At 39.9% G+C, this 9396-nt stretch overlaps 2 pseudogenes; one reads left to right on the forward strand and one right to left on the reverse strand.

Moving 5' to 3' along the window:
* Positions 1–2274: 2274 nt before the first annotated feature.
* LOC147442608 (uncharacterized) lies at positions 2275–3013 on the reverse strand (annotated as a pseudogene).
* A 1210-nt stretch (positions 3014–4223) lies between these two features.
* On the forward strand, positions 4224–8430 carry LOC147442609 (uncharacterized; annotated as a pseudogene).
* The last annotated feature ends 966 nt before the right edge of the window (positions 8431–9396 follow it).

The following is a 9396-nucleotide window of genomic DNA, read 5'->3' on the forward strand; positions in this document are numbered from 1 at the left end:
GATTTAGCTTGATTTCCACAAACCTGCTCTGAAAATCAACACTTAATTTCTGTCTTGGAGAAGGACCATAGATGGTGATGAATCTACTCATGGTTGATATGGGCAGAAACAGGCAAAAACCGGTAGGTGACAGGTGATTGCAGATACAGGCAGGTGATTGCAGAAACAGGTAGCTAGGTGATTGCAGAAACAGGCTGGTGATATGTCAAAATGGGACGACAGTAAAAACAGTGCGTTGAACCAACTGAAGGGGAATTCTAGTGAAACAGTCATGAATGCACCTCTATTTTATGAATGATCACATAATTTTAAAAATTTGATGCACTAAATCTTGTCATCATAAAAATAATGCTAAACAAAAGAAGGCTACGGACTAGATCTCTCTCTCTCTCTCTCTCTCTCTCTCTCTCTCTCTCTCTCTCTGTCTCTCTCTCTCTCTCTCTCTCTCTCTCTCTCTCTCTCTAGTTCTCCATCTCTCACTCTAGAAAAGGCCTGCCCATAAAGGTGGACTATTCCCAACAAAGGGAGGAGAGAGAAAAGAGAGTGGGAAATCTTCACATAATGAAATTATAGAGGGACTAATATTAATTTGAATACCTTATATAAATTAGAGCCTTGAAAAACACTCAAAAAATAACAATCTAAATGTGGTATGCCTGCTTAGAACATTCTCATTGTGAGGCCCTCTCTCAAGAACAGAGCGAAGATGAACAAATCGAAAAAAACGGCAAAGCCTCAGAGGTACATATCTCTTCTCCACTCCATGCTCAAAAAAACACCTCAAAATCAGGCTGCGCCGGCGTGCCCTTCTTTTGGGGTGTTTTTTGACATTTTGTTTTCCTTTTGGGTTGCGCATCTGCAAGTTCAATTTTCAGTCGATTCAAGCTTCAGATTTTTAGTTTGTATTGCAGAAATTTTCAGTCGATGCAAGTTCAGTTTTCAGTCGATTCAAGAGACAGCGTTTGGTTCATATTTTTCAAATTTGTATTGCAGAAATTTGGCCTGATGCTATACTCAGAGAGAGAGAGAGAGAGAGAGAGAGAGAGAGAGAGAGAGAGAGAGAGAGAGAGAGAGAGAGAGAGAGAGAGAGAGAGAGAGAGAGAGAGAGAGATGCACGGTTAGTAACCCCGGGCTTGGAAGATCGTTTGTTTGTAGATCGTTTGCACATCGTTTATTGTAGGTTGATCACTTATTTGCTCAGGAATGGTGAGAGTTGGCTCGTTATGCTTTTATTTAAGAGTGAATGTGGGCTAGGTAAGCAGTACAGGCAGAAGCCGTGGCAGAGGACATCTTCCATAGTGACAATGAGTTCCATGAATGAGAAGACCTTTTTGTTCAATACCTAAGCAGGGACTTGGTGTATGGGTGAGAAGATTTTGAAAATGGAAAATCAGGGCAGGTCATATCAAACTGGACAAAATATAAAAAAATTTTATTGTCTGTTGACGATGTTTTTCTGGATTGGGAGGGTTTTAGGTGGGAAGTTGGTGTGATCAAGAATGGGGGGCAAATTTTAGATTTTGGATTGTCTGTTCGAACTTTGCACCTCCTGATCAATCAGATCCTGTTTTGAGTGATCATCGTTTGTCTCTCTATTGATAGAGATATATTGTAGGCATTGTAAGGCGACCTGATGTTGGATGAAGGTAAACAATTGTTGAAAACCCAGATTAGGCATATGAGTAATTCATGAGATTGTTGTTGTTTCTGCTTTTATCAGGCAAAGTGAGGATGCAGGTGTAAGAGGAATCGGGTAAGAGGAAGGCCCTTGAAGACCTGGGCTATTTCATTGTGGGCGACCAGTGGAGTGATCTTTCGGGATACTCGATGGGGAGCAAATACTCACTTATTTCCATGTACTCTCTTTAATGTTAATACAAACATTAATCTATAAGGGTGGGTCTACTACAAGACAGCCTAATTGAAATGGTAGCTCCATTCATGTGAGTGTTTTGGCCTGCATAATGTCTTAGCCTGCATAATGTGTATTAGCCTCATGTGAGTGTTTTGGCCTGCATAATGTTGCCTCATGTGAGTGTTTTGGCCTGCATAATGTCTTGGCCTGCATAATGTGTATTAGCCTGCAAAATGCAAAAAAAAACACCTCAAAAGCAGGGCGCGCCGGCGCGGCCTGCTTTTGGGGTGTTTTTTTGCATTTTGTTTTCTTATACAAGCTGTTTTTTCGACCGAGGTGAGAGGTTGTTCAGGTGCATTTGCTTAGTGGAATTTCCTCCGCACAGATTGTCAGGCACTTGCTAGGAAAGACTGCTACTCTCACGATTGCATTCTGGACAATCAGCCTTGAATTCCTCCTCCCAAGGCCTTTCCATAAAGCATCATGTGTTGGGTTTGAATTTTGGAGGACTGCCCCCAAAATACTATCAAAGAGTGGGTGCAGAATTTTCAAGCTGAGCAAGTCATGGGAGCTGTGTTTGATGGTATCTGTGCCATTCACCCCATTCTCACAATACACAACAAGTTCGCCAAGATCCTTACATTTTGAAAGATCCTTATCTGAGCTTCCCCATATCACATCATGAGGTCCTCAATTTGCGACAGCCTACCAAAGTAAATTCACTCAACTCTCTCAACCCAGAAAGTGTGAGTTCCTCAAAGCCTTTCAAGCTCTCAAAGCCTTCTGAATTCTCAAAGCCTTTCAAGCTCTCTGAATTCTCAAAGCCTTTCAAGCTTTCTGAATTCTCAAATCCTTTCAAGATCTGCACCTTCCTGCAGTCAACAACATGCAAGACACTGGCCCAATTATTTCCACCATATTGTGGCAGAGGCACAGATTGAGAGTTGTCAGGCTTCCAAACCTAGTTTTCAGATTCACTCTCTCTAGCCTCTCACACAATAGGACATCAAGGTGTTGTAGCGTGCGCGCCGATGAGGAAAGATCTGGAAGCTCTGTAGCAGTGTGCAAGTAATGTAGCTGCAAACTTACAATGCTGGCTTGAAAAAGGAGGACTCCATCCAACCATGAAGTCTTTCCCTTCCAATAAATACCTCCCATTCCTTTCCTTGCGTCTCCATATTTCACATGATGTGTCTGGCTAAAAATATTTTTGACCTGTATACACCCCTATGAGATAACGATGCTTTCTCTGAAACATCCCTAAAAAGGAATTGTTCGAGTTGGGAAGGCAACCCAAATTGAACGCTTCCAGGTGGGGTTCAATAACCGTCAGATCTCGAAGTTGAGGCCATAGATCCAGCCTCGTGATGCCCGTGTTCTGCCCGTGTTCTGCAACTGGAAAACCTGCTTGCTATGAGCCCCACTTCCAAATATCGAGGTTGTCTTATCAAGGAGCCAATCGCTCTCTTCATAAAGGAGGTTGTCTGATAGAAGAGCCAATCGCCCTGTCTAACGATGGGTTGCAAAAGATGTGGCACCTGCAGCTCCCATGACTTGCTCATCTTGAAAATACACTCCTAGCATTGGAGGGACCCTTTACAGAATCATCCTCCAACCGCTCCCATGTTCGACCTCGTTTTGACTCTCCCTCTCGTCCATGATCTCCTTGTCATGTACATTGCAGTGTTCAAAACATTGCTGCTAGTTAGCGGTTTTCGTATCAGATTTTAGCTGACTGGCCTCAAGATTTTAGCTGACTGCAAGATTTTAGTGGCTTCTCGTCCATGTTTTTATTGATGGCTCAAGATTTTAGTTGACTGGCCTCAAGATTTTAGTTGGCTTCCGGTTGCTTGCTCATGATATCTTGAATCATTTCACATAGCAGAGTTACTTTCATCTACCTTTGCTTAATTATGCAGAATCTAATGGACAATGAAATGCTTTCCGGCTGCTGGTGTATTTAGCATCCTAAAGTTTTAGCATCTCAGCGGCATTCAATTGAAAGCCAAGTGTTGCCTGCTGATGTTCATTTCTATAATAATAAAAGTATAATAAAAGCTATAATATATTAGATTATATTGATGATCATGTCATATAATTTCTGTCTGTTTAAAATGCAATAGCTTGTTAACTACATGTATAAATGGCATGTATAAATGCCAGTATAAATGGCCTGCAAATTGCAAAAAAACACCCCAAAAGCAGGGCGCGTCGGCACGGCCTACTTTTAGGGTGTTTTTTTCAATTTGAGATGCTTTTTTTAATAAGTACTTTTTTACTTGTGTCTCTTTGCAGTACTTTGGCTGTTGCTGGGGGTCGTAAGCGATTGAGGAAAACGAGAGGTTCATCTCAACTTAATGTAGACTCAATGCAACAGGAGAGTCAAGATGACACTTCATTGCAAAATGATGTTGAGGAAGAGATTGAGAGCCAAAATTTGGATGCTTCAGGGGTTGTTCCACTTGATGAAGGGATTGCTCAACAAGAGGCAAGTATGATGATTGTCCCTTATGTTGTTAGGCCAGAGGTACAATCTGTAGAGCAATCCAATGAAGAGAACAAGATTTACATGGACATGGGAGAGGACATTCTTCAAAAAACAAGGATGTTCAGCTGCCACCATTGTCCACCCATTCCTCTTTGTAGACTCATTCCTTATGCAAGGGTTAGGGGTCTTCGTGATGATCTTTCGGGCTTGAAAATAGCATTTGCTAGAGAGGGTTATGTGGCAGAGAAAGGAGCATTTATTGTGTCGATTTGGACAAGGGACAAGGAAGTTTCAATTGTGGATGAAGCAATACAGAGAGATTGGGATCCTATTTGGCATGAGGTTAACAAAGAGTTTGAAGATGACCTCATTCTTAAACCGGAACTTCAGGAACTAATGGGTCACATGTTCTATGTTTGGGAAGGCAACCACCATACAGTGGCATGGACAACTGCTATTAAAGAATGCTTCAAAGAAACAAAAGTGAAGCATTGTCATGTGCTTTGTACTATTATTGACCCTACCAGGGTTAGTGAGATTGCCCTTCTTACCAGTTTACAGAGGATGAACTAGTGAGTCCCCTTCTTCCTCTTTTTAGTTATTATAGTTCTCAAGTTTATTTATGTTTATGTGAATTTATCTTGCTTATGAACATGTAGTCTGAATACACATGCCTTGGTGACCACAACCTTGAGGGATGAACTAGTAAATTGTGCAAATATTTGTTCTGCTGATCATGGGGAGTACCTCAAAGACCTACCTGAGAGAGATAGAATGTTGATTGCACGTATCAGAAATAAGAGTACCAAAGGTGCTGAGCCGTGGTATCCTCTCACACGTAGATATCTCGGGAAGCTAGTTTTTAATGTAAGTTTTATGTAGTATATATTTCTAACATGAATTTATTATTCCTTAATGTAAGTTTTTTATGTAGTATATATTTCTAACATGAATTTATTATTCCTTAATGTAAGCTTGTCACAATGGATTTGAATCCTTCCCTTATTTTTCTAGGTGCAAATAAGTAAAGCATTAAACAAGAAGGTTGAAGATGCAAGACTGAAAATGTCAGATGAAGAGCTTCGATTGTTTGAAGAGAAGGAGAATGAGGAGTTGGCTTCAAGATATGGTGATAGGATTGGAAAGGTGAGTCTTTCTCAATGAACAACTGTGTGTGTATTTACTTTGTTTAGATAAATTATTGAATTCACTAAATTAATTTTAGATCCTTAATATTGTCGATCCCAAGCATGGAGATACTTGGCGGTCAAAGGTATGGTCTCTCAAATGGGGGCCCGAAAGCTTTGCAACGCTTGAGAAATTGAATTTATTGGCTTTATGTGATGTTCAAATGGAGTCAAAAATCTTTTGGTTGACTTTGTTGGAGGCAAACAAAGCCACAAGATCTATGTATGGTCTTGCACGAGGGGATCATCTTTATAGACAGTGAGTTCCTAACAATTTTTTATGATCGTATACATTGCATGGTTTATAGGCTGACAAAAATAATACATGAAATTATGTTTTCTTCTTAAAGTTGGCTTAGAAGAGAAGCTGTGCTTGAGAAGATATACCATAAAGCTAAGGAGGTGCTGGTCAATTTTATGGATGTGCCGGGAGGGGTGATTGTGCCTCTTGATCTCTCTCTATTTGACTACTATGAAGAGGTGAAGATAGAGATGAGGACACATTTGTTTCCTCTTGAGGTTCGAGGAGAGCCAAAGGAGAAAAAGAGCAATGATAAACCTGTCAAGAAAGAGGATATGATATTGAAAGCCTCTATGAGGCTACTTTTTAGGTGAAGATGTGTGAATGAATTTACTTGATAGTTGCTTTAATTTCATAACAAAGATAAAATCATGTTTTTGATAATTGTTTCATTGTCCATGGTAGGTACTTTGTTTGCTTGCAAGAAAAAGGTCATGTGCCAAGTATTCCAGTAAGGGCAAAGCAATGGCTTTTGACCCTAAATGAAGAGACTTGTATGTACCCACGTGCTATGCATCAATGTACACGATGGGAGCTTGACAATTGTCCATGGTGGATAGATCTTGAAGGAGGTCATGTATTGAATAGAGAGAAGGAGCTCTATTCACAAATATTAACCATGGTTCCTCTCTATCTATCTTTCTCTCTCTCAGCTATTCTCTTATCCGTATGTGTTTTGAGAGGAAAACCTTATTGATATCATGCTCTTGTGATCCTGAAGGGAATTCTCTTAAAGGTCAAAAGAGACTTTCCAAAAGGACTACACAATTTATTTATCTTGCAGCGCATTCTTTGGGATACACACCTCATGTTGAGAATCCCAAAAGCATTGTAGTGGTTGGTGATTACATCATCATTGGGAAGGATTTTGCGGGAGGAAGAAAAAATGATACCTTCTATAGTGTGCACGAGTTCATCAAGCAAAATAAGCCTTGAGGGGTTAATTATACAAAGAGGGGAAAAGCTGTGGATTGGGCAGTTGACTTCATTTTCCTTGACTTGCCATTTGGAGGCACTCAAGGTGGTGACGATCCTTGTCCCACCTGGGATTTTGTTTCTGAGGACCATGTGCGCTATGGGATTGCTTTGGCAGCATCTACTTTGGCAGACTTGGGATGGTTATTGGTGATGGCCTCTATGGCAGGTATTTGTTAAAGTTAATAGTTGTTAACATTTATGTTTATTTTGGCTTCTACTTATTGAAACTTTTCTAAGACGGTGCAACTATATTATAGGTGATTCCACAATTGGGTGGATTGAGCGCTATGTTCGCGTTTACGATTTGGAGATAGTGAGACGAGTGGTTGTCATTCACCATTCTACATATGGATACAAGGAGATTGGTGGTATTCGCACAGATGTGAGTATAGTGATGATTATATTACGTTCAAATGCTCAAAAATACATGAGTTTCTTAAATTAAGGTTTAATTGGATATTATTATCTTTTGTTGCTAGTGTTCTACGTCAATGCTTTTTATGGTTCGACGCCGAGCTACAGATCCTCCTATTTTCATTGCAGAGAGTACACCCTTCTTTGAGTCCTTTGGCATGCATCCTTTAGATACCCTCGCCTATCATTATCTTCCGGATTATTTGCGTGCTTTGGATCCCGTCGGGCAGCAGTGGCGTGGGGGACTAGAGAGGAGTCATACATTTTTAGCATGCTTTCTATACCTGTATTGTCGTCGAGGTGGTGTGTGCATTGAGATGGGATGTGGTACTGCACCTATTCTTAAGACATGCATGCACACTGGTAGAGTATGTGCATCTATCGATGTGGATACATTCTTGATGACCACGTATGTAGAGCCTCTCCTTTTGGCTTACATGCAACAGAGCAGCCATGACGATGTTAGTAGGCCGCAGGCAGATGATGAGGTGGATCCACTTGCAGGTTTCAATCCATATGACTAGTGAGGCCCTTGTCTCTTGAGACTATTACTATTATGGACTTCTTCAAAGTGTGGTTTGTTTTTATGTGATGTTTAATTTGTATTGCCATGTTTAATTATGCTCTTGTTTTGTTGCAAAGTGACATTTATGTAAAACTCATTGGTTTTGAAACATAGTTGCTTCCGTTATGTTATGTTCTTGGATGTTATGTTGTTCATATGTTAATCTTCTCCCTTTGTATGGATTTTTTGTTATAGAAACTTATTGCCAGCTCTAGGTAAATAGTAGTATTTCAATATATGCTTATGTGAAATTTATTGCCAGCTCTAGGTAAATAGTAGTATTTCAATATATGCTTATGTGATGTTTGGCTTCTATTTCCATATTTGGATATGCTTTTGTTTTATCATGGTTGGTGACAATATATGGAATACTCACAATTTAAGGAAACACATTTTACATTGGAAATGTTATGTATTAGATGTTACATTTGAATATGTTAATTATTTTCCTTTGTATGGATTTCTTGATATGTATTAAGATCTCATTTGTTCCTTCCATGCAAAGTCGATTGCCCGTGTACGCCGAAGCAATGGCAAAGAGCATGTGCAGAGACAAACGATTCGACATGAAACGGGAAGAGCGCCGCTCCATTCGAAACCTTTACATTGATGATGAATGTGAATCATTGTAAATTACTGTGACATTTTGTTTCATTGATCGTACATGAAATCCTTATTTTCAACTATAATCTGTTATGTCTTTTTTATAACAAAAATTTAGTATCCAAGAGTCTCCATTTAAATGTATATTGTTATTGTTGCAATCTTGCATTCTCTCTCTCACACACTCTCTCTCTCTAGACATGAGATTAGGGTGTATATAAATAAACAATTGATTTAGGTATTCTGTTCGTATTGATCAATGCAGTATGTATCCTCTTGTAGGTAAAGTTCTCTATGTCCTTTTCAAGTAACAAAATCCATTCTTGTCAATATGTATTCGAGAACGGAATAGGAGCATGTATTGAAGTGACTCAGACCACCTTGTCTAATAGGAGTACCCTTCTGCCAAGACCTACTCGAAAACTAGGATCGCTCGAAAAACCTCGCTCGGAGAACGGTAACACTCATGCCTCTATGCCCCGTATAGGGAGGAGCATGGGATTCATACATGAGTTTCTCACAAAGGGAGTGGGTAACACATAGCCTATTGCCATGGAGAAAATAACCATCCTGCAAGGTGAATGTTTCTTCTTTCTTCCCAATGCAAGGGCTAACATTATGTCTTTAAAGTCAGGGTCAGTAGCATACTCATCTCTCATAGAAGATAGATAATTGTGAGTTGCTATAGACATTGCATTAACTTTTGGTCATCGTGAAAGTGCATCGGCCACGTGATTGTGCTTACCAATAATGTGAGCAATATGAAAATATAATTGCGAAAGAAAATTTGCCCACCTCATTTATTTGTCAAAAAGCTTGGTTTGCGTCATGAAGTACTTGAGACTTTGGTGGTATGCTCATAAAATAAATGGAGTCCCCAATAGATACTGCTTCCATGTGTCTACGGCATGTAGAATAGCTGAAAGCTCTTTCTCATAAATGCCCGAGACTTGTTCATCCGTATTGAGCCTTTGGCTCTCATATGCTATGGCATGCCCTTCTTGA

The sequence above is a fragment of the Adiantum capillus-veneris genome, chromosome 14, assembly GCF_014529385.1.
Source record: "Adiantum capillus-veneris isolate H3 chromosome 14, ASM1452938v2, whole genome shotgun sequence".
NCBI classification, from domain to species: domain Eukaryota; kingdom Viridiplantae; phylum Streptophyta; class Polypodiopsida; order Polypodiales; family Pteridaceae; genus Adiantum; species Adiantum capillus-veneris.